This window comes from Anopheles moucheti, chromosome 2 (genome assembly GCF_943734755.1).
Source record: "Anopheles moucheti chromosome 2, idAnoMoucSN_F20_07, whole genome shotgun sequence".
Taxonomy (NCBI): domain Eukaryota; kingdom Metazoa; phylum Arthropoda; class Insecta; order Diptera; family Culicidae; genus Anopheles; species Anopheles moucheti.
Genome location: NC_069140.1, coordinates 33,772,325 through 33,798,430, shown reverse-complemented (window position 1 = coordinate 33,798,430; position 26,106 = coordinate 33,772,325). Strand labels below are relative to the sequence as shown.

Sequence of the window (26,106 nt, the reverse complement as noted above, 5' to 3'; positions counted from 1 at the left end):
TGCAAAGTTCGTGTATAAACATTGCATACTTTACGGCGCAGTACCAGGAGCTACCTCTTCCGTGCATGCTCTCCTGGTACTATACATTCGAAAACTGGTAGTTTTTGAAGAAATTTTTCACGATCAACGGGAAAGTTAGTGTTTAAATATTGCATACCTTTGGCGGTTTTCGAGCAAAATTGCTGTACAAGGTTCTACCTCTTTAGTGGATGCTTCCCTGGTATCGGAAAACAGCTGGTTTTGTATAGAATTTCGTACCAGCCGACGGAAAGTTTGAGCGAGATGAAGGATCCTTTCCGTTTTATTGATATTACTTATTAGCGATCGTTCTCACGTGTTTGATAGTATGCAATAGCAATTGTGATGGGCAAATTTGTCCCAAGCTGCAGATGTCACCTCTGGAAAAACATGCTCTCCTAGTATCGGAAATCTGAAAACAGCTGCGTGCGCGGCAACGGTATAGTGGTTTTCACAGTTGACCAGCTGATTTGGACATTGGACAAATTTGTCAGCATTTTATCAACTCTCGTGGCCCTGCACATATTAATGTGAATTTCGATCGTTCGATTGATTTTCGCGTATTAAGTTTGATGCTCCAAGTTTAGGTCAGTTGTCCGTGCGTCAAGAAATCCTAGAATTATTGGGCCGATCTCTTCGGTCATTGTGAAGATACTTGCGATCATTTCGTTACATTTACACTTGCACATTTACATCAGTATGAAACACACTATGTGTTCTTCAGGCACAATTTGATAGTCAGTAGCAAATTATAGGTTTACAACACCACAAAGCTCTCACAAATTTTTCTCAAACAAACTGAGTTTTCAATGCAAAAAACGAGACCGCTTTCAGCACGCACGATATCGCCAACCATGTTTTAGCCAAATGTTACCGAGATTACAACAATGTAGTTTGAACAGTATTCTACACGGGGATATGATGAAGTATTTGGACAGTTTGGGATGGGTGGACATAAGCTGGACCTACAATCCAGCTTCGATTAAGTAATAATCAAGAAAAACAGAAATGGTATTCCAAGAACCATGAGGTACCAAATATCAAACGGAAAAGAGAGTTCTAATGATTGCAATTTGATTTTATTCATATTCTATGACAATGCATATGTCGTAGTACACTGACACATTGTGTCGGTTATAACATCATTACCGGCTTGCAAACTTGCACAAATTGTGACGATCGAAATACTAAACACAATACTTCACCACAATACTGTTCCGAAACACGTAGGCTGGACATTTTCACGGTTCAATCGGGGAGAGAAAACAATACCACACCACGAGTATCGCAATGGCAATAGCTTGCGAATATTGCGGAAGTGAAAATAAGCATGGTTTCTATTCTAGCATCTAACGGTAGGATCATTTACGAACAGATGAAAAAATCCCGTTCAAGAAATAGAATACATGAATAGGTTGAAGTAAAAGGGCATATAAGGGTTCACGGGGCTGCCAGAAGGTGTATTGGTAGCGCACCCGGTCTGCACAAGACAGAACTACGGAAAAATTTCATCAGGACCACCAAACCTCCGTACGCAGCACTGACTATCCTACGGGTAAATAAAGTCAAAAAAATAGAAATGGCAGGCTTAAACATCCTGAAGATGTCGTGCCGATAAAGAAGAACGAGTTTGAGTACACTGCATACTTCTCTTGCGTAGCCGTGTAACCGGGCCGATGTAGCTAATCAAATAGAAACAAATGTTTTATATAACCAAGGATATTTTCGATCAATTGTTTACCTTTTTAATTAGATTTTGTGCTATAAATTAACTCTGCTGCTAAATTTCGAAAAATCGCACAATCGGCACAAGTTGTTTGGGGCCCCCAACACGGCGAGGCCCTAGGCGACCGCCTACTCCGCCTACCGTTTAATCCGCCGCTGCTTCTAAGCAGTACATGGATCTCTAAGTATGATCATGCATTTGTGAGCTAAAAATAAAAAAAAAAACGGCCAACTGGTTTACGGGCTGTGTCTGTCACCGTAAAAACAAATTTCAGTGAATGATAAAACAGCAAACACAAACCAAAAAAGCAATGATTAAATGGTTTCCTGCCAGCAATCTGACCATGGAAGGATGAGACCGTACTTTCCCCGCTCTCGGCGGACGTGCACTTGTGCCCTGCACGATACTAAAGCGATTAGATTTTCGCACCTCCTCGTTCCACGACGAACGACAAATTTGCCTGCACGAATCAATTCCTAAAACGGTCTGCCTGCCATTGGGTCCACTCTGTTCCATATGACGACAAATAACATGCCTGATGTCTATGAAAGCAACCATGGTGTGTGTATGTGTGCAATTTGTTTCACAAAATAGACGCCCGCTGAGTGATAGCATGATGAACACAGCATGTTCCTTCCTGGTGTGTGCAGCTATCAGAGGAGGAGCGTTTGCTTCCAAAAGACTAAACAACATACACCCACCACGAAAAATACACCCACACCGTTTGCTTGCTGCCAGGCAGCCGTTAACAGCTTTAACATGTCGAACATGTCACTCTACACATCTTGAATTGAGGAAAACATTTAATACCAAGAATGTTTTGTAGTAATTTCAAACTGCATACGAAGAATTGAAAGCGCAAAGCGAAGGTACAAAGTCGAAAACATTACTCTTGTCATTTTCTGACACATGTCGCTAGGAAGTAGGAATTTCTTAGTATTAAGCTGGCAATGTTTTTATTTTTGAAATATGCCATTTTTTGGGACTTTATTTTTGTTTCCAAATCCATTTAGTTCTTCAAACATCGATTGCTTCGTAGAGCAAGATGCTGAAGAAAATTTTCTTTATGATTTCTGGTTAGCTTTTGAGATGGATTTCTAAATTACTGAAAACTGAGAACTGTCGTACGTGAAATCTTTATTCGAAGATGCTATCGAGTTCGAGATCGAGTTAATAATACATTTAATCATTTTTTATATTGCTTTTTTGGAAAGAAGGCTCTAATAACTTTTCGACAGGTAGAAAACTTTTCATAGGAACCCTTTTTCGTCGCTTTATTGACGCTAGAACTGTATCACAAACATAAATCGATTAAATCAACTGACCAACAAAGGTAATCATAATTTTATTAATTTTTTTGTTAATAAATGCAATTTTGCATTTTCTTGCATTCTTGCTATATTGGTATTACAAAACCGTTTAACATAATACAGTCTGGTTAATCATCGTTCGATATTTGCTCGGATTGCGGGATGACGGATGTCATCTTAAAGCTTTTCATAGACCCCAATCGTAGCTTATCATAAATTTTCATTGGAGCCCAAATTACTGGATTTAGCAATGGATAATCGGTACCATTTAATGGGGTGGCAAATACTTATCTTAGTCAGTTATTTATTTGTTAGAATGACGACATTAGGGCTGTTGTGAGTACAATCTTCACAAAGCCATTTTTGCTCTTTTCGTTTTTAACTTATTTCTGGCCGGCTAAGTTGCAGACCAATTTACTTACGAAAATAAATTATATCCGGTGTTTTATTTTGCGAATTATATCTCAGTTTGATGATAAAATAATCCATTCATAAATTCTAATCGATTAATTTACACCCCTGCTATAGACTGGAATATGCTTTCATCGTTTCAAAAGTTTGTCAAAGCTTCATTTAAATAATAGCTCATTGCTTCATAACCGCCTGCACCTGTGCAACGAATACCATGGTAAAAAAGCAACACACACACACAACACCCAATACACAGCGCCATTCCACGTGGATGCCCATTTCTCGGTGAATTGTTATCTATCATTTATCAAAAAACTGTCCTAGGCTACGACGCAACGGTAGCCGGAGACGGTAGTGGCAGAAATCGTGCAGCACATAAGTGAACGAATAAATCAAAGCTTCTTAATTTTCAGCACCAAGCTGCCAACGATGCCGACCACCACCACGGTGTTTCGCTTCGAGGGCTTCTTTATGTACAATTTTTCGGGCACCAGGTCGACGATCGAACAATGCCGGAGCAAGCGAGACAAATTTGGAGCACCATTTTGTCGTCCACATTAAGCGGGAGCGACAGAGAAAGCGAAAAAAGGTTGCCATACCTTGGCCTACAAACCGGGCGAAGGTACCACCGCTCAGGAACGCGAACAGGTGGTTCATTTGCCACCCACTGAGCTGGAAAAGTGCTGCGGATTATGATGACAAATAAATATTATATGGAAGCTCGGGAGCTCCGACGACGCAACGAGTGCCGAGCGTTGGCGGCCGGGAGTTTCATCGGGTATCAGCATTTTGTCGCCATTAGCCTTCGTTATCGCTTTCAAAACCGTGCCTCCCTTGCGTATCGCCGATACCCCGTCCACTGGTTCCGCATCCCTGAGCACCGCATACCATATACCCCTTTGGCGATACTGAAGGGTTGGGATAGCAGTGGGACAGTAAGGGGAGGGAAAAAAATAAATTGTCCCATCATAAAGCCATCCGCCCTTGTCATATTGACGGGCTAAATGTGATTTTCGTGTTTCGTCACCTTCGTCGTAAGTTGCTCTCCGGTTCGAAGCCGGAGCCTTATCGTCAAACCTCAAATCAATTCCTGTCCCGGGGATCATGCGGGGTGGATTTGTTGAAGACACCACATCTCACTCCGAAGCGAGCTCGGCGATTATCCTTTGATAAATTAACCTCACCGGCACAGAAGGGATGACAGTTTACTTTTTTCATTGACAAATCATTCAACCAGTCTGGTGGCGCGAACCATCCGCACAGGTATGGTTGCAAAAGCAGAGAAACTTTTTAATGGCAATCTCGTTCGAAAGTTTTCGTAATTTGTTGCCTCCGTTCGCAGTCAGTTAGTTCGCAGCGGTTGTTTATCTGCAAGGGTTTTGTGGCCCGCTCTCACACCGCGGCTTATATTTTCTGGAAGCATCAATGCTTTCTCCTCTACTGCTTTCACCAGTCGGAAAGGTTTATTAAAATTATTGATTTTCCATTTGCCCTCTCGCGCAATCTAATGCATTTCGTGCGCTGGATGACGGGATTGGTAAGTGGCTAATCGTACCCAGCGCCTTGCAACCGCGTTGTGACTCTGGACTCTGTGTGCTTTATGCTCGTTTGTTCCCCTAGTCGCGGGGAAGGCTTGACAGATGGAACACCTTGCGGATGATGATGATGATAACGATAACGATAGTTTAATTACGTGGCCACCAATGAGGGTGAGTGGTTTCATTGTTCGCCCCTCTTTCCATTTATGTTTTTGTATTTCATTCTGTTACACTTTGTCTGTTGAATTTTCTCTGACATATGCTCGAGGTCACAGAATGGCAGCTAAGTTAATTCATTCTTTTAACCTCACAAATCACCGCCTCAATGGTGATTGCATTCTGGTTTCACGACCACGTGTAAACCAGTGGGTTGCCATTTTAATTACTCTTTCTTTTCAGTTAAAAACCAGACACCGCCATATACGCCATGTTAACTGAACTGAGCAGCGTCACTACGCCACTACTCCAGCGCAACGCATCCGGACCGATCGATTGCGGCGTGCAAAATGGCAACAAATTATTTAAGCACGATGCCACATGCAATCACTTAACCATCGCTTATCGCTGCGCCGGTTCCCTATCGGCGAACCTGGATGACAGAAGGTGAAATGTTAATCGAGATTGCTCGTGACAGTTGCACATATTTCATTTGGCCCACGTCGTGCAACATGCAACGCTGAGCATGCTGCTGATCATAACCGACGTAGTGCGATAAAATCACTGTAGTGGTTGTCGTTTGTTGACAAGAAGTTTGCGATAATGCGCAGCAACGCAGTTCGGTGGATGATTAAGCGCTGGTCCCGATGGTGAGTGAGTTTGATATTTCTGAGCAAGTTGAACTACATGCACGGAGTTGATCAAGTGCGTGGAGGACATTATTTCTAACCAATTCGTGAAATTTTGGGTTTGATAAAAAAAACACATTACTAATAATAAATGTCTCAATCCAAATAACAATTTATCCTAGATGTTTGTTCGTACGATGTCAACCTTAACATAATCATACTTAAAATATAATTAGGAAACTTAATCCACTGTTTACAATTTCCTAAATCTCTTGAAAACTGTTCTGACGGACTGCACCGCGTTATCTAACGAGCGAAACGTGTAATTTCAACTTTAATCCTGCAATCCTATTCTTGCAACTATTGAAATTTTGTATAAAATATTTCAAACTCAAATCACCATCTCAGAAACGCTATGGTGAGCGTAAACAACGCAAACAAATATATTAAATCGTGATGGTTTTTAATATTCGAAAAGATAAGCCACGTTTACGCTTAACAGCTTAAGAAACGTTTTTTGATTATTTACACCTATCGTTGTGAAGTGATGTAATGGAACCATTATTATGTGAAGAAACGCTAATTGCGGATCATATTTTGCGCCTAAAGTTATGCAATGTGTGTACATTTTGGTTACCAGCAACTGCTCGTACGACTCACCAGCACATCCAAGCCTTCAGAGGTCGATAGCTTGAGTTATTGAACCTTAGTAATACTTAATAACTTAATAGTAACTTCATAGTACAATTTACAGCTCTAATATTTATGATAAATTTTTTTTTGAACATCTACTTATTAGTTTTAATTAAAAAAAAAACACTCACACAATTGAATGATTATTCTACACAACATGAGTATTAAAACATTTTTGACTGATGATTGTATTTATTTGCTTGTCTCGTTCTAACGGTAACATAAAATTGATGCACCATAATCAACCTGAAAAGCATCAGGACTAAACTCATCACTCATCATCAACTCACTCACAAACGCACCACAAGGATCATGCAAATTGCAAATGTGTATGCATCAATCTAAGCACAGCCAGTCCGCAATTTGGATCGAAAACATAAAGCAAAACATATGGAAATCACAGATCCAGACCTATTCAATCGTTATTCTAGTGCAAGCAAACCCACTCAATGAGCGTGAAAGTGCACAGAAGAGCTCGTTGAAAGAATGGTTCAAGAATGAAATTCCTGACTCATGTTTACCATATTGCAAAGAAAGGATATCAATTGGGTTGTTTTGCTGATTTCACGCGTGTGGAATATAACTTTCAACATGTCTCACACCATCCTCGTCCATTCCCCATTCCATTCACCATCAGCATACACACCACAGACAGGATGGCGTGTTAATAAGTTGAATTGAACAAAAATGTCGATTTTATCGCAATACACCTGTTGAAGGTGCACCAAGCACCAGGATGACGGACACACTTTTTGCCCGGAGAAAATGAAATGGCGAAGCGTAACACGAAACCGCAGCGAAGCAACGTGGAAATCAAAATAATAGAAAAGTAATGCAATTATCGATGGCGTTAGTGTTGCTTTGTGCCGCGAGCGCACGTATCGGAGCATCAAAAACAAATCGCTGGTCACGGTCGTTTTGAGCGGTGCATCCCTGCCGGATACGTTCGCGATCGAGCGATGCAAAAGGTTGACGGTGGGAAAATTAAACTTTTCCACCCGTACGACACGAGCTGCTGACAGGCGTACCTGTTCTTTGCCTTTGGCGCTCAAGGCATGTAGTGACCGTAGTGCAGTTCTTCACGAAACGCAACCCAGGAAGAGACAACATTAAATTGAATTTCCAACTTATTTAATAACATTACACTGGATAGATGGCGTGTGGCCACAATGGTGATTTTTTTAGTTTTCTTTTGTTTTCGAAAGCTAACCTCGAACCACCAAACCCATCAAACGTGGCTATCGTGCGCAATGGTAGTTGGTGCTGAGTGCCCCCGTCATCGGTGCAGATGTGGTGTGCAGGCTCGTAACTCGTTCGCGGTTGTGGCTTCAAATGCTATTTTCATGCCCAATTTCCTTCCATCCTGTCCTGGCAAAACGGGTTTTGTGCGTGGAACGGCCTTTTACGAAGCCTGTTGGGGTTTGAAAAGCCAACAAAATTATGATGCTTCTATCGGGCTAACCACACAAGGCTGGGACGCAAAGTGCCTGGTGAGTGTCATCAATTATACGCGAGTAATTATTAGCTTTACAATGCGTTGTCCATTTTACATGCAACTGGTATGTTTTACATCTTGAAGCAAGATGTTAAACAGACATGAAGCCTAAATTAAAGCAACCAGCCTAATCCTATGTCCAATTTGAATTGCCGTCGCCAGGAATTAACAACTCCCATTGCTGGGCGCTTGTTACGCTTGCACCGCTCGGTGTTCATCGCATGCAAGGGAAACACGGGTTGCGAAACACCATTACATCCGGCTCAAAACACACTGTTATCCTTAAATTGGGTTCACTTCATCATTATCACAGCCGGCCCTAAACTCCTCCCTACCCGCTGGGCCAATGCAGGCCGTGGAGGGAGATTAAAAAGCGGATAAACTTTTCTCATTTCATAAACACGACGACACCGGTGGCCGGTATCCGTACCGACCATACCACACTCCGCAATGTGTACTCCACGGACATCCGTACGGAGCAACCTCGTGCGGATGAAACGATGATGCCTGCCCTGGGATTTGCTTAATTACTATTTTATTACATTTTCCGTTTCCATTTATTGCGTCTCAGGAACTCGCAGCCAGTCCTCGGCAGTAAGGATCACAACGGGGCGGCTACTGATTGCAACCAGTCGCATACAGTGCGCAATGCAATCAGAATGGCAAACGAACCTCATTGGGTCAACTGTTGCATCCGCTTTGCTCACTGGCTGCATGCTGCTGCTGTTTTAAAATGGCCGCTTCTTCACACTGACTTAATAGATTGTAGCTCATTATGGGAGTGTTTTATTTTTGCATTTCCCAACTCACGCCAACCGTCTGTCGTTGTCAAAATTACATTCAAGTACGTCTTTTACATACGTGTCTTACATGTTTCGTGGCAAAGTGTGCTTTCGTCACATCAAAACCGTAAACTTAGAATGTTGTTTTCCTTCACCAGCAACTTCAACCCTCGTACCCCTCTGTCTGCTTCCCATACGTACCGCATAACCGCGAGCGATTAGCGACAAGCGTCACTCCTGTCACTTGTGACGTGAAAAGCCACTTGCGTCAAAGAGAACGCACCACCGCTTGCTATGGTTACAACTGGAAAACCCTCGATCTAGGCAACGCTACTGTCACCTAATCCCTTCGTCATCGTAGGAGCGCGCGCGCGCGCTCGTCATGTTCACACCACCACCGGGGAAATAAACAGCGTAATCCTTTTGTGGAAGGAAAACAATCCAACGCCTGCATCACTGCTACGAGCCATCCGTTTCGGACGTGCTTGGTTCGGAGCGTTTGAACTTGAACCCAGCTAATGGTGGTGGGATTTTCCGATCGCAAGCTTCGTAAAGACGTTGTTCGATTCAACATAAAGGGACTTACTCTTTTAATCTCCAAAACAAATTGCTAAGATGATCGTTGCTAACCACAGTTAAGGTGTCAGTTATCATATTCTTTCAGTGATGTACCACTACCAAAGAAATTAATCTCCAATTGATAACTTCTGCCATCTAGCGCCTTCCCGTTTAATTGCTAATAAGCTACCAAATGGTGCTTATTATCTTCATTGCTGCCGTCAATAATCCTCCAGGGTACGATGGAATTGTAATTTCCCCATAGTCAGCTGAAGTGAAATCAACAGTATAACCTACACGAATCAAGGCCCGCAACCAAATGAAAATTAGACCAACGGACTCTGGGTACGGAGAAAAGACATTCGCATTCGCCCTCTCTTCCTTCCCGTGAGTGCTAATTAATAATCTCGAAAAGTTATGAACCTTAACCGTATTCTGCAAAGTTTGCACACTATACCACCGTCAGCATCATTCGCGTGCCATTATCCTCAAACAAGTTCATCGGTCTGATTTTTTTTGTTGCGTTTTACAAACACTTTTCCCTTGATTTTATGATGTGCGGGGTGATTCTATTGCTTAAAGTAAAGATGGTGTTTACGCCGAGAAAATGCCGGGATGAAAGATGACGATGTGCAGTACGCCCCGAAAGACAAACACGAACATTTTCTTCTGGAATTTCCAAGCAAAATGGCATGAATGACTAAGAAAATGCGTACTATGCAGATTTGCTACTGCTTTCGAGCGGGTTTAAAGTACCTGGGATCTTCAATTCTCAATTTTTATGTGTTTAACACAAAACTTAAAATCCCTTTCAAAGTGAACATAAACCCCGTTCATGGTTCGTGGTCAATTAAAATTTGTAAAATGTAAAAACTTTGTACATAATTTATTTTTTTTACTTGAAGTGAATCGCCACCAAATCGAAATGTTGATTTGCACACCAGCAATGTTTTGATTAGATTGTCATTCCAGCGCCAAGCACCGTGAGAGAGATGTCTACTTAGAGCGCCAGAAAGTATGCAATGTTATATGCATTTGGCCATTATTTAAAGACGAAGTTAATGAAAAAAGATAAATGAAAGTTTAGTTTAAGTAATTTAAGTAAAGGACAAATCAATAAATTAAAAAAAAATGGAAAGATCATTATTTTATGCCTCATCATTTGCATACCTTTAGGCGTAAATGAATTACTTCCTAAAAAACCCCATTTTCGTCACAACTTAAAATTTTCACATTTGGTTTAAAAGCATGTTATTCAACTACTAAACTGCTCCTAGAAATTCTATTAAAACCAAACCAACACTTAAAAGTACATCTACTAGCATGCTGTTATTACAGTGTCCCTACGAGAACCCAACAATACTGCACTTCAATGCAACATTATAATGCATCAATCATTGCCCAAAAATCCGCCTGATTAGTACGTATGTTTCACATCAATAATTCACGGTACTCTACGTCAACCAGCATGAAACATTCATTTACCAAATACGACTATATCATCCATCAGCTCTCGGTGTTCGAGAGTGCTTTAACACTCCCGATGCAGACGGGTGTTCCGTCCGAACACCAATCGATGCAAACCTTCCCGCGGCCAGCACATCGGCACGAGTCAGCAGAACAGCATATTTCGTGTCAGCATACTAACTAGACACGATGGAAAACATGACACTAGCAATAGCCAACGGCATCAGCAACAATAGCATCCGCATCATCATCATCATCATCATCATCATCATCATCAGCAGCATCATCATCAACACCATCACCATCATATACTCAAACGCTCAGTCGCTTGTCGCATGTCAACAAATGTTGGTTGGCACCTCCTTCTAACACCCAAAATGGAAACACCCCCAGCGCTGAGCGCGTTCGTCATCCACGCGGGAACTAGTGTCCAACCTCCGAACCGGTCGTTCCCGTCGTACTGGTTCCGGTCGACAAAGTACACGTTTCGACTTTATGCTCGTCTAAGTACCCGTGGCTCGAAAACCACCGAGAACGGGTGTCGGAGTTTTTGTTTTCCCCACCGCAGTTCGGCGCACAACCATGGACGCACTGGGTGAAAGCTGACGAATGACGCCAAATGGGACACCCAAGCAATGTGCCCAACACCGAACAAAAACCCGGTACACGGTACGCTGCGTCCGTACGGTGACAGGGATTTCGTGTGTCAGCTTGTCAGATGGTGCCAGGCATTCTGACCAAAAACAACCTGCCCACAAACGGTTTCCAGTCGAATGGGTTTTGCTACTTCGAGGTACGCGTTCGCTAAAGGTGTGTGACCTACCAAAATCCCTTCACCCTGTCCGCCTCTCTGGCCAGCCTGCCCGGTATACACGGTAAATGCAAATTTCCTTCCATTCGCTTTTCGGCAGACCGTAGTCACCGTTCACGGCAGGAGGGCAAGACTTGCCTACCAAAACATCATCCTTCGGGACAGTTTTTCACACTTTTTTCTTCTTCTCCGCACTTAGCGCGTGTGTGTATGTGTGTGTGTGTGTGCACTTGCTTATGTTCATCCCGAAATGCTTGCTAAAGACCCGATTTACGCATCCATCCCATCCATCGTCATTCGGGGCGGATTACGCTTGCTGTCGGATTTTCGGCCACCGTACGAAATGGCGCCATAAAGAGATTATTTTTATCATCGCAACGTACTGCTCCGGCTGCTGCCAATGTGTGTTTGTGTGTCGGGCCGAGCGTTGGTGGTAAGTCGCATTTCCGAAACGGACCGTTGAATTAATTTTTCAACCATCCATCGGACTGGTGTCGGCCAGATGGTACCACCGTGACAGCGGGCTGACTTTCGCGGCAGATGACTTGTTAAGCTGTGCGATTGAAACTCATTGATGATCGTTCGGCGGGAAAATATCCTACCGGTGGATGGCGCGCTTCATATTGCTGACAGGCGGCCAAACGCAATATGCAAAGCATGCCGGAATAAATTAAATCTCATTACAAACACACCCATAAAGCTCGCCTCCCCCACACCCCCATGCGGTTTGCGATTGGTCAAATGTATGGAAATGTTGCTGCGTGTTGCCGGTGAAAGTTTCCACAATCGATTACAGTGCGAAACCATCAAATAAAATACCGTGAAGCTTTGGTTCGAATGAATTTAGATGCAGGCTCAACTTCATCGACACCATAACGAACCCGCTCGGTTGAAGAGTGATTATAATTTTTAAATCTCATTATGCATTCACCCGTGGAAAAACTTTCAATCGGAAAATAATGCTGTGGACCCGCTGTTATGGAAATGGTGGCAACATTACCCACAGCGTTACATACTTTATTTTCCTTCCTTTGTCAATTGACAGTTGCAAAGTTGGACCGCAGTAGGCGGTCTCTGTGGTAAGGTGTGATCACCATTTTTTTAAAAGTTGTTTCAAAGGAATAATGTTATTTTGACGAATTCTTCACAGTTTCGGTAGCATAAGCCAACACAATCGAACGTAACAATGCGTGCCACTGCCGTGACTGTGTGTTGTAATTGTTGCTACTTGTTGTGGCCTTCCACAATTCTTGAAGCACTTCAACCACTCACATCAACTTCGATGGCCACTTTCAGTCACTTTTCCGTGGTAAAAAAACACACATATACAAGCAGCACCACTAGCAACCGTACTCCGATAAAAGGAAGGATAAATTGATTCTAATTCCGCACCATCCGTTCCACGAACGACAGGATGGAGAGCTGCGTAGAGTCCCCCTGGGTAGCACGGAAAATTTACGACGGTAATTTATGTTCTGTCTGCTCCCATTCCTACCCGCACGGATGGACAGTCTGGCCACACACGGAAGCTGCCGTGGTACACCTTTTACGCTGCTGCGCGAGCACAACTAATTGCGGCCACTTCGGGATTGCCTAATGTAACGCATCTTGTTTCGTGTGCCCTTTCCGATGGGTAACGACATGCTCGTGTTAGGTTGGATGCCAACGTGCGGTGAGGGTTTAAGAAAATTGTTGGTTAGGTATTATTAGCAACACTTATTGCTTAGAATTCCATACGCCGCGCCACGAATCGATGATCAGCTGTCGAACGGGGATCAGCTAATGAAAAATGCTGTCAATTAATGAACCATTATAGTGTGCTCTTTAGTATGGACATAGAATTTTATGGTATTTATTTTAAAGAGATACTTGAATTGCATTAAGCTGAAAAATTAATACATGAAAAGCTTCTCTGAACGGCAGAAACGTTTTTTTTCCGAATGCAATGCATCAGTCTGTAGAGTTAATACGCCTGAAGGTATGCAATTGATTCTTTTTTACTTTCCTGAAGAGCGGGTTAGCAGAATTTAACAGTAGCAAAGGCAAATTAGCATACGTCGCGGAGAGCAGTGCGATCAATGAAATTACAAACAGTTCTGATGTTCAATGTTGATTTCATGGTTGAAAGAAGTACGCAACACCAAAATTCAAATATATATTCGCAGTTGTCGCAAGTTATTATACTTCTGCCATTAAAGCTTATTTTTGGTTAGTTATATTTTTCAAAGTCGAACTTAAAATTGTTAGAAATTTTTTTAAACTTTATAAAACTTATTCACATTAAAGACTTCACGTTGAGACGTAACTTGAATAGGTTAGAATGATGAAAAAACTTTTCAACCATTTTTTTCCATTTCTTGAGTTGATTCCACATATCCCCTAAACGTATTCATCGGAGCGCGCAGATTATTTCACCGCTGGGAGTAACGTTGATTACCGGTCGTTTCTATCCATCTGATTGTTGATAGCAGTGGGATTCGAATCGACCGAAAACGCTCACAACTCACTGATTTGGAGCATCCCCGAACCCGAAATCTCGGCACAGCACGTCCAGAACGAAACGAACTAAATCGGAAACGGAAGAGCCCCATCGATACCTCATTGCTCACATTTCTCGTGTTTGCTTTGTGCAGGAATCCGAATTTTCTCCATCATTTCCACATTCAAACCACATTCCATGCGCACGTGGAGTACACAGAGCCCCGTGACGTGCCGATACCGGGCTGTGTGACGGTACGATTCGGAGAAGGCTGAAACATACAATTTGACGATCGAGTGAGCTGCAATCTGGCCGTTTGCTTTTTATCCCCCTACGTCAAGCTGGTATGTGCGTGAGCTTTAATAAGTTTGCATTTTCACTCGTTTAACCTACGGCAGCACTATGGCGTTCTAACAACGGAAACATGCCTCCCGAAATGTAAACTACTTATCGGAACCTTCTCGGAAAATTTGCCCAATTTTCATTCCATCTCGTTATGTATTTTTTTTTTTTATCGCAGCGAGTACAGTACTTCAACAAACGCACACGAAGATACCCTCGGCAAGCGGAATTTCGCTGCCCGCAGTTAGGGGATGGCATTGCAAAGGAAAAAATCAAACAAACCGATCCCGTCCGCTGCTCTGGACGCAATCATCCTGCCAACAGATTCTGCCAGCGGACCGCACCACGGCGACAAGCTGCAGAAATGGAACGGAATGAAAAACCTAATCCTCCCATTGAATCTTTGTTGGACTTTGATGGTGGAATCGATGCATCGAGAGGTTTTATAGAGCACATATTTTGATTAAATGAAACAGGACGGGACGTTGGCTGCTGTTTTTGTCAACGTTTTAACGTGATCGAATTTGCCGTAGGAGAGAGAGACGCAACACAAAAAACAACAAATGAAAATTAAGTAATTAAATACAGAAGCGAGATGTACATGGAGGGCTACGGTGTGCTGTCCTGTCCCGGTCCTTCTTCCTTCTGCTTGTACGTGTTAAAAAGCAGGACTGCATGAGCAGAACGATCATGTCTTTTTTTGCTTTTCTTTCGCTCTGCACCAAGTTTGTTGTTCTCGGTGAAGGTTTTGCAATTAATTTGTTGAACTTGCTCATGTCTTGGCTGGGTTAGAGCAGAGCTCGTTTTGGTCGTTTGCTACACCTTTTTACACAAGAGTAGTTTCTAGTTCTAGTACCATTGTTTCCTACGTCAAGCTGTCATACGCCCTCTATGCATATTTGCATTGAACATTGCCAGTGCAACGTTATAGGAAAAGATCAAAAAGTTTATTACAAGGTTGCAGCAATAGCTATTGATTTTCAGTTTGCATTAGTGTATGCACGCTAGTATACGCCTGAATCTATGCAACTATTATTACTCTGACTCTTACAACAGCCTTAATAATACTTTTAATAATTTTTCTATGTAATTGCACATTTTTAAAAACGAGATTATAGTAAATTCGTTGCACATCAAGTTAAGAATTTTCATGCAGCGCTTCCATGCTCCATTGGACTTCTTGCACTCACCTCTGGTTGCTTGGGTGCGAAAGTTTTCCATCTTGATCATGTCAATTTTTAGTTGACACTCTTTGCCAACAGTTTATAATATCGACAGAAACGAAAAACTCCTCCGAGAATGCTCCTTTCTGTCATGGGGACCTCCCACTCCATCACCGAACGCTGCTGCGGTACAGAATCCCTACCAGGACGCGTTTGATTGTTGATACAGGAACGATTGCTAATGCTTCATCGGACAGGATTATGGTTTCAAAAATTTCGTCCCAATCCCAAGGGAAACAAAGGGAACGAAAAGCAATCAATATTTCTATTTCCCTGTAACGCATACGCGCGAAAAACAGTGATTCCAAATAAAAGTAAAGTAAGACAATTTGAGTTGTCAAATAGCAATTCACTACAATTTATGTGTATGAATAATAAACAAATAGAACAAAATGAATTGTCAAAAGCATTCTAACTGCGCATAATCTGAACGGAACTTGCCTTAACGATACCAATTATCTACATTTTTGGAAACAATTTTCCTTTTCATAGGATCTGCAATGCAATGAATTCATTCACGGTCGGGACGATGCAGCTCATTTCCAGGAATTTCACTCGAATCAATGGATTAATTGAATCCTGCTGGAAAAGCCACTCCAAACAACCACTGCTGCTCGTTACAAATTGAAATCAAAAGTTCAAAGGTATTGTTTTTTGCATCGAGTTTCGCTGGTGATTCCTACTTTTACGTGTACGCAGATCATCCGTTGTCCGTGTCGTTATATACGGACCAGTTATATTGTCCATGAACTGGAATGGGATGGATTCGATCCGCGTCCATGTAAATGAGGTTCTAGCAATATTGTAACGGACACTAGTAGCTCATCATCATCATCAGCAGCATTGCCATCATTTGATATTGCGACAATCGGGTTTTCAATCCGATGGAAAGCCACCCATCCGAACGGTTTTACCGCAGAAGCTCGTTACGGTACGATTCGGAAACCTACAGTTAATGTAATTGTTAACCCCCATGTACAGAACGCTAGATGAACGTTTTTAATGAATCAGTTCGAATCGGTGGCTGATGTGTCGGGGTTGCATCAACACCGTTACCGGTTACAACTCGTTATCGACCATCGATCGATTTTTCACGCGCGCGATAATGAAATATTACTTCGCCGCTGGATACGTGCCATGTACGCAATGGTTAAGTGACCACCACGAGTATGGTAATGATAATTTTATCGCAGAGAGTACGGTACCTCCAATAGCTATCAATGTATGGTCTGCAACTCTTATAATATTCTAAAACTTTCCAATCTGATTCCTAGGAATTGTTGATATTGCGGAACACACAGATAGGTTTTGAAACTACAATTGCATGCACTTAGGGGCAATGAGGCCACAATAGCCAATCGTCGTTCAATTCGTAGCACAAGTGATGTACAAAGCTCAAAAAAATTGCTCAATCGAATATAGTAAATGCAGTTGCGAGTTTATGTGTCTATTCAATTTGGAATACTTCTCATGTGAATGTACGCCAAGTCACGATATTTAGTTAGTACATTTGAATAATTGAACTGATACATTGAAAATCAAATACCCCCTCGAAGTATGCAATTGGTATGACGTACATGCGTTAGTAAAATACCCATGCTTTTATCTCCGGTATGCAATAAACGACAGTATATTCCTATACAAATTCCAATTCCAGCATGTTCCATCGGAAAAAAACTAAATTCAATTCAATTTCCATAACAAAATTCAATAAAAGCCAAAAGCTGGTCATAACAAATGCAGCTTGGATCGACAGTACCACAAAAGTTGCTCTGAATGATAAAAGTTTTAAAACACACCAAATTGTTCCAATCCCAACACAAACAGTGTGTTTTGTTTTACTTTCTATCTCTAGCAAGCAAAATAGTTTTCATATCAAAACAAAATGAACCATTTGTTGTGTTATGTAATCCGCAAAATAAAAAACATACACCGTAAGCGGATGATTGTGAGGCATGTGCCTCACAGGCAACCATCACGACCATCAACCATCATGGATTTGGAAGTGAACGACCCGACCATCTATTAAAATGCATGTGCAACTTTTCATTCACCATCACAATGTTTACCACTGAAACTATCCCAAAAACAAATTGACCGACAGAAAAAAAAAAAACATACACATCCTGTTGGCCAGCGGATGTCGCTACCAATTCTCGCTTTTTGGTGGCCCCGTGCTTTCTGTGAACACATCGACATGTGAGAAGCAGCGGAATTGAACAAAAACGCATCATCTCTAAAGCTGGTCGCTCGCAATAGCTACACGGATAAGCTAAATGATCACGAATCTGAAGCAATTTTTGTTCGCTTTTATTTGTCGAAGTTCCGTTTTGTTAAATTTTGTTTTTTTTTCCACTGTTTTATGAGCGCAACCGGGCCAGCAGTTTTGATCAAATTGCATATCGAATGGTAAAAAGTGCACCGGACGCCATCCAATCAGAAACCTGTTATTTACTGTGCGAAGCTTCCCTGTTTGCTTTACACTTTTCATCAAAGAAATGCTACGCCAATGAAAGCTTGCTAACGGTGGAGAAATATGGACACCTTGTATTTTTTTTGTCTTTCGTTCGTTGGGAACTTATTTTACAGAATATTGTAAAACAACAAAAAATACATTTGCTTCTGAGCATCCGAGCAAAGCGTGAGATGCATTGTTTGGCTTATGCTGCTGAACTGAAAGTACCGTTTGATTTAACAATGTAATGACCTTCGTTCTCAACTGTGATCGATGCTAGTACTGTACATCTATTATCCTTCATAACTATGCCCAATACTGAAACATGCATCTGATACAAAAGACACGTTACGGGATAAAACAGAATCCTAAAAAAAAAAACGATAATCAACCGTCAGACGCACTGGTTGCAGCATTCGTGCCAGTGTAACGGGCTGGATTCTTTTCCGTTTCCGGTGCTTGAGGCAATTGCTGGCACTGACTCTACGCTTCCCCCAGCAAACCGCTTCCTGCACGAAGCCAATTCACGCTGAATGCATCCGATGAATACTTTAGAAAGGGCCAAAACAAAGCAGAAGATATGTGTGTAAACACTTGTGCAGAGGGCTGTAGAGAATATTCTGTGGCCATTAGATTCTGTTTGCACTGTCGGCTTCGTTGGCCCACTTACGGGTGCTTACTGCAAACCCACCACCGATTGGTTCCGGCCCACTGCAATGAAAAGTGCCATGCCCTGCCACGCCACGGATGTGTCAAGTCGCCAGAGAAGAAAACTTTTCAATGAATTTTAATAATCACTGCGTGCAAAACCCTTTTTCGACGACCAGCACCACACAGTGGCTGATCGCGTCCACCGGAGGCCGTCCTGGTTGGCAACTTCTTCAAGCTTCTTAGCACTCGAAAAGTGTGTTAAATAATAAAGCGACTTTACAATCAATAATAGCATTGTGACTGAACCCTTCTACCACCGAACCGCCATATGTCACAGCGTCAACGCTTCCATCCGTGCTGCGCCGGATGAATTGAGATGAATAGATGTAGTGGAAGCGAGGGTTGGAAAGAAGTAAAAACCGGGGGGCAAGGTAATGGCGGGAGCAAAAAAGCTGCTCAGGGCTTTATGATCCACAGCGAAACTTGCGCCAGCCATCGTTTGATATTTCTTCAACGGTGAAGAGGTCAACAATATGGCTTTGAAAATTGTGGACCGTGCGTTCCTACCCGCGTTTCGGGGCCAGACCCGGGTGTGGCAGGGCTCTAGGAATCCTTCTAACGCAGTCATACCCGACTAGTTTCCGGTTCAGTGAAAATTTAATATCCTTTCCTCATGCCTTGCGAATGTGAGTGCGTCGAATGTTGGATGGGAGATGACTTTTTTTATTTCTACTTTCTGGTTCCATTTCGTCGCGTTACTATCGTACTATGAAAAGCGATTAAAGGTATAAATCTATAGCGAAAGCGAGTCTAGAGGCGAAGCACGGAACTGGAGAACTGCAATAGAAGAATTACGTTTACGCTAGTAGTATCTAGCATAATAAACTTCTCCAAGAAGATTACAAATATTAAACCGTTAAGCCGTGCATTCGTCCCAATGCTCGTCAATTCAGCCTAACAGTATGCAATCGTTTAAGCAAAACATGCTTCACTATTGATTTTGTGATTTCTTCTTTCGTGAGGTAAGCGATTGAAGAGAGTTAATTTATGAGTTTAATTTAATTCTAATTTTAGTATTTATAAGATATTATCAATTATTGACCTTACCCATTATTTACTTTTACCCTAGAAACACCAGAAAGTATGCAACATTTCTCTAATTTTAAGAACATTTGGAATGGTTTCAGTTTACTGTCGATAGTACGCAATTATAAAAAAAAACCCTCCTACATGCAAGAACTGCTATTCCTGTACTATGTGAAAAATTCATTAAAATAAATATTAGTATCGTTCATTCATAAATCATTAAAAAAATATAAAAATCTCTTTCCAACACTCAACAACCAGCTTAATGAAAATGTTATTTACGAATAGTGTAAAGAAAAGCTCTTCAATTAAAATCATTCCAGCTTTAGCACATGTAACATCCCAATTACGGACAGTTCTCTTTGATGCTGTTCTTACCGCCTTCCAGTGACTGTCAACCGGAACGCAATTGCGCACCCCCAAAACGGTTCATTCTATTCTCAATTTCCCGCGGATCGTGAATTGTAATTTTATTAGCAAGACCATTTCCCCGTGCCAGAAATGTAAGGCAAAACAACATTCCCGCTAATCACAGTTTATTTTATCTCGCCTTTTCACTTGCTTGTTTTTCCTTTTTTCCCGCGTACAAAAGTCACCCCGACCCTGCGAGGCGCGAACCCTTTTGAGATGGCTTCTTGAGTTGAGTACCCGCGTACCGGTTACACCAAAGTAAAGACATTTGCCTATGCTTTATCATCGCACCGGCAGACAGCAGAAAGCTATTTCCATTTCCGAAATCCAGCAAAGGTTTCCGTAACGACGGTTTCCATTCTTGGCAACCAACAACAAAAAAATGGGATCCGATAGCGAGATCGGTGTGGCCGGGTGTACCCTTGTTTTGTTCATTGTTGCATTTTACATTGTCCCTGATTTTTATCGCGTACTGAAGCGGTTTTGTTTCTCAAGAAAGTCTACCCCCACAGTCCTATTTACAGCGATGGTTAGATGGATCATATTTCCGCGCGTATACATATAACGGAGAATTGAAACATAAAAGTTCGTAAAGAGCAAAAATGCAGGCGATAAGCCAGATCAGACTGCCTCATGTTTGAGCAGTAAAACAAACGAAACGAAAGAGACAGAGAGAGAGAGAGGAGCAACAATTCATTAGTTTGAAAGCTAATTTTAAACCTCCGGAAAAAAAGAGGAAAATATTTGCGCAGTGCTTATCGAAGCAGCATGCTGCAGCATGGCCATATTTCTCCGAACCGATGACTGATTGCCATCAATCAAATAGATTCAACGCAATCGTTTCCGCCATATTTTACCTGCGAATCTGCTAATGCGTACAAACCTCCGGAGGCTTCGGACAGATGGAAATAAATAATTCCCCAAATCTCCAGGGATGGGAAGTACCTACCCGCTAACAACCCATTCCGGTGGGCCGGTACGGCCATCTCGGTAATCCATCTGCGAACGGGGCCGAAGTTCTCGGTGAGCACGCGGGATGTGTAACGCACGTAAGCAGCGGTGTTTGCCTACGTGTTGTGCTAAAAGTGGACGTGGCTGTGGGATAAGGTTAAATTTGCGAATCCTTTCACCCGGGAAAGTTGCTTCTTTCACACCTTCTTACACGGATTGTTAGACAATAATGTTCGCGGTGGAGCTGGGACGACTCGTCCTTTTTACGTTCGCGAATGCTCCTTTGCTTCTGGTTTTTTTTTTTTTGAGTGTTTGTTACATTTTCTTCGCTTTTCTTTCCTATTTCTGCTGCGTTCACTGTCGCTGACCCTTTTCTATCCACTTTCCACTTCTACTATCGATCACTCCATAATTCACATTCACTTCAAATCTTTTCGCTCTGTAGCACGCTGGAGAGCCCGGAAGGGAGAATGACATTCCCTGCGTGCCAGCAGGATCACGACCGGGATAAATCACGGCACCGATAATATTTAGGCAGCCCGGTTCGCATCCGTAATGTCCGAAATCCGGTCGCGTACACCCCCGCCAACAGTGGCACCGGTGGTGGGAGCATAAAAAAGAAGCACCAGCACAGTTGGTGGAATAGAATTGCCCGAAATTCTTGCAGCCGAAAAATGCAAATTACCAAACGCTCACGATCCCTCGAACCTCAGCGTGCTCGATTCCAATTTGTCAATCTACGGGATCCCTTTTTTCTGTTGCTTCAGTGTCCTTTTTTGTTGTTTGCTTTATCACGGTGTGTGCGTGTATTATTTTATTTTTTTTTGGTTTGGTTCAGCACACCAGATTCAATTTCTTTGCGCGTGGACGAAAAACTTCCAAAGGAAAAAAAGCGCTCCTGATTGCGTTACAAGCATTCGGACACACTTTATTTATAGTTCCTGTCACGTACCCGCTAAATTATAGGGCCTAAGAAAGCGGATGTACCTTCGGTCGCTTACTCGCACCACTCGATGGCTCGGGTCCCCGCTGTGGCCAACATTCAACAGGAGAAATCCATCCACGATCGAAACTCCATCACACCACCGTTGGCAGAATGTTTGGTCTCTGCCCACCACCTCCAAAAGAAAAACACCTTACCAGGTTGTATATTTGTTCCAAGATACAAAGAAGGACGCTCTCTTTACACTAATTTGCAAGCTTTCTTAAATGCGACTGTAAGAAAGAATTTTCGCACGAGTTCTATTTATGCACGCACAAGCACTACAAGCAAGATATCACAGACATTGAGTTCCACCGAATGCAGAACGAATGCAGACAGATGAAGTATTAGCATGCAAGTGACAGGAAGCATTCCATCCATCCATTTTGATTTGATTCTTCCCTCTCGTGGCTTTTTTGTTATCACATACGAAACGGCTTAAAACATAACACGCACACACACACATACATATACACTTCCATACACAAAACACGATATGCTTTTCTACTATTTCTAAAACAGGGACACACTCTCTACCGACTCGTGGCCCAATATGATGAAGGACACCATTAGCTAAGCTTTTGCACTGACATGCACACACACACATACACAGATCACTATGCACCGCACACACACACATTAGCACACATACACACGGGAGTTTATTCTGACTGACAGCGTTATCATTTCAATCTGTGGCAGCGTATGAATGCACCTGCACTACATCCGGGATTTGCACCTGAGTGCATTTGCGGAAACCGGACGTACCGGAATTACACGTTAAGCTCGAGCAAAAGCGATCTCCTCGGCAACGACGTGCCGGACACTTACACTACCGCGTGTTTGCGAGATGATTAAGTTTCCCGATTGAGCACTGCACTCCACACTGCGGTCCACAATTGAGCGTTAAATTGCGTGTGCTGCTTGATTTTTTTTGCCCCAACGGGCACGCGGGTTTCCCGTTTCTGCAAACAGCGCCCACCGACCTTCGAACAAATAAACCCACCGTCGCCGAGGAAACGGGCACGCGCTCGCTCACTCGCTTCTGTTTCGCTGCGCTGCAAACTATTTTTGGACCCCGATGCAATGTGGTGACCCTGTAGTGTAGTGCTGCCCGCAGGACCACCGTGCAGCCGTACCGTGGTCGATGGTTTCGCGCGCGCATCTACCCATCAACTGTGCTGCTGCAGCTCGGTGTGTGCAGCGGCGTATCGGCAACCGTACATCGCGACCACCGGTTGCACCAGCGAATTGTAACCCGGGCCTGTGCCGAACTAGCGCACACACACGCACACACACGCACACGGGGAACCGAACGTCCCGTCAGCCGGTCGGGATTCTATGCAGCGTGCGCGCCTGCGAAGCTTGATGAGTGACGGTATTGGGCCACCGTTTTTTTTCCCGTTGTTGCCGGAACGAAGAACACGGACACACGATACCGGCCCGACGGTAACTGCACGACTGAAACGGACGGCGAACGCGCTCGGTACACTAACCGCGTCGGAAAACTTGGCTGATAAGACACGTCGGAGCTTTTCACGCAACAACAACAACCATGCCATGCAACAGATGGCGGCAAAAGCTTCGGGCTAGAGGGAAAAGCTTTGCACCATGGAAACGCTACTACAAAATGGATCACGGTTGGAATGAGAAGGAGTGCTTTCTGTGCGAAAGAGAAGGCAGCAGCAGTATAGCGGTTCGTCGATTAACGAGAGTCGATGAAACTTTTCGCTGCTGGGGAAATCGGGTTCGTTAAAGGGAAATTCGTGCGACGGAAAGAGATGGTCCCGGTTAGCTTACATTTCTTTCCCTCCAACAGTACGTTTGGAACGAAATTTTGCGTAAGGATTTAATATTGCAACGAGGTTCCCCCTTCGCACAACGCTCGACGAAAGGAGAACGAACCGGACCTGGGGACGAACCGGCAGCAGATGTATTAGATTCGTTTGCTGAATCAAGCAACACAGACAGGCGGGCATGGCTGCTGCGCGTAGGCATCGTAGCCAGAAGATACCATCTAAAAATAGTGACACATTTCACGTACGATGGCGACCCTGCAGGCAGAGGGAAATTGGAATGGGAAGGTGCATGTTGGGAGGAATTAAATTGACTGATTTTGCCAAGATTTACCACCGTTAATAGAGCTGGGTTGTGTTAAAGCTTGGTGCAAACAATCGATCGACAGGTACGTGTGTGAGTGGTGAACATCTCACCACATCTTCACGTGCCGGGAGTTCTAAGTTTATGCATCGCTTTATGTTCGTTTAATATCGATAGGCAGCTCCAGAATTGGAACGTTCGTCCCAGTGAGACACGCCACCAGTTTTAACTTCCAATGTCAGAAATATTCTGCTTAACTGTCATTGCGTCTCGAAATCACATACCGGGCTATCAATTATGACAGCACATTTAGGATTCGTTATTCATCTTCTCTCGCTTTTTCAACACTCCGTTCGCACTGGGATGATGCTATCGTTTGACACACCTGTTTCCCAAACTCCCACAGTTTTCCGTGGCGTGCTCCGCACGTTCACCGCGTGCTGGGTCGAGCAATTTGTCATCCGTTTTGCTACGTTTAACTCGCTTTCCTGGCGTATCAGACGTGCGCCAGATGCGGGATCTGTATGCCATGGCCCCATGCGACGGGATTGCGAACAACAGGGCAACTTCGCGTCAAACTCATCTCCGTTGCTCCCTGGAGACAATGCCGGGTACGTTTGTTTTTCCCAAGCTAAGCAGGCTCAACAGGTTGCTGCGATACAATCGCTTTGTGTATCGTGTCTTTTTCTTCCCTCAACTCAGTAAGCTTTCCACAGTGAGGAGTAGCAAGAGCGGGCAGAAAAAAAGTTAAGCGAAAGAGACGATCCGATTTGCTGGAAAATACGTAGCACAACATTCCACCATCTGTTACCGCCGCGAGTTGGAAGATTACTTTTTCGTACGTAGTATACGCCGACCGTCTAGTAAACGCATATCCTCGTATCGTACTTGCCCGGAAGCAGCTTGTCGGTTCTTTGCCTTCTTTTCGGTGAAGAGTAAATACTCTTAACAGCTGTACCGTTTACCCGTGCCCTGCGGTGATGAGCTGCTGCTTTTCTTAATCGGGCCAGTACATTACGCTTCTCTTCCCAAAATAACAATCTAATGCCTAGTTGCAGATAGGCTACCTTCAACATGCTTTTTCCGGTCCATTTCATGAACGTGTGCTGCTGTGTCTTCGTTCGATATTTTTAAGGCACTGCCCGAAGTAAATCATCGCCACCTACGAGTTTTCACACCACCACCACCACCACCACCACCACCACCACCACCAAAGGTGCATCGGGAGAAGTCGAAATGCCTTGTAAGCTTTTGCCCTTTCCAACCTGTCCATCATGTCTATATGCCGGAGCAGATTGTAGCAAAATGGTGCGCCGTATTGCGTACTGTGCCGGAAAATTCGTGGTAAAAATACTTTACGGCGAGACCATCGCCGGAAATCTGACAGGTGAATTTGGAACATAAATTGTAACAAGTCGTGTAACGCCGTGCAAATGTCGGTATAGAACAGCGGCCAGTAGCCAATGCGTTTAAACGTAATATGGTTTAACCATTTAGGAGTTGTGTTTTCCTAGGTGTGTACGTTCTAATGAGATGCATTTTAACAGGACCAATTTGAACGTTAGTGGAAAACAGAATTCCAATTAACCGTTACTTCAAGTAACTACAGGTGCAACAGGCTCAGGACGTCGTTCATTTGATATTGCATACATTTAGGGGACATGGTGAGAGTATTATGTGGCATCGCCTCAAGGTATGCAATTTTTACCCATTAAATCCCAGCGTATGAAGTTTCTTTGCAAAATACTCCTTTTTATCAAACTAAGGCGTGCAGCTTGTATTAAATAACAATAGTTTATAATTTAAGGGTGTCATTAGTGCTCGAAATGTTA

At 43.2% G+C, this 26,106-nt stretch overlaps 1 protein-coding gene across 1 annotated transcript in view; it reads right to left on the bottom strand.

Moving 5' to 3' along the window:
• The window catches only part of LOC128298218 (voltage-dependent calcium channel type A subunit alpha-1), an 86,321-nt gene extending 64,020 nt beyond the window's left edge, over positions 1 to 22,301 (bottom strand). The window contains exon 1 of the mRNA XM_053033963.1: positions 21,191 to 22,301. The gene's annotated coding sequence lies outside the window, so the exon portion shown is untranslated. The remainder of the gene's footprint in view (positions 1 to 21,190) is intronic.
• Between the last annotated feature and the right edge of the window lie 3,805 nt (positions 22,302 to 26,106).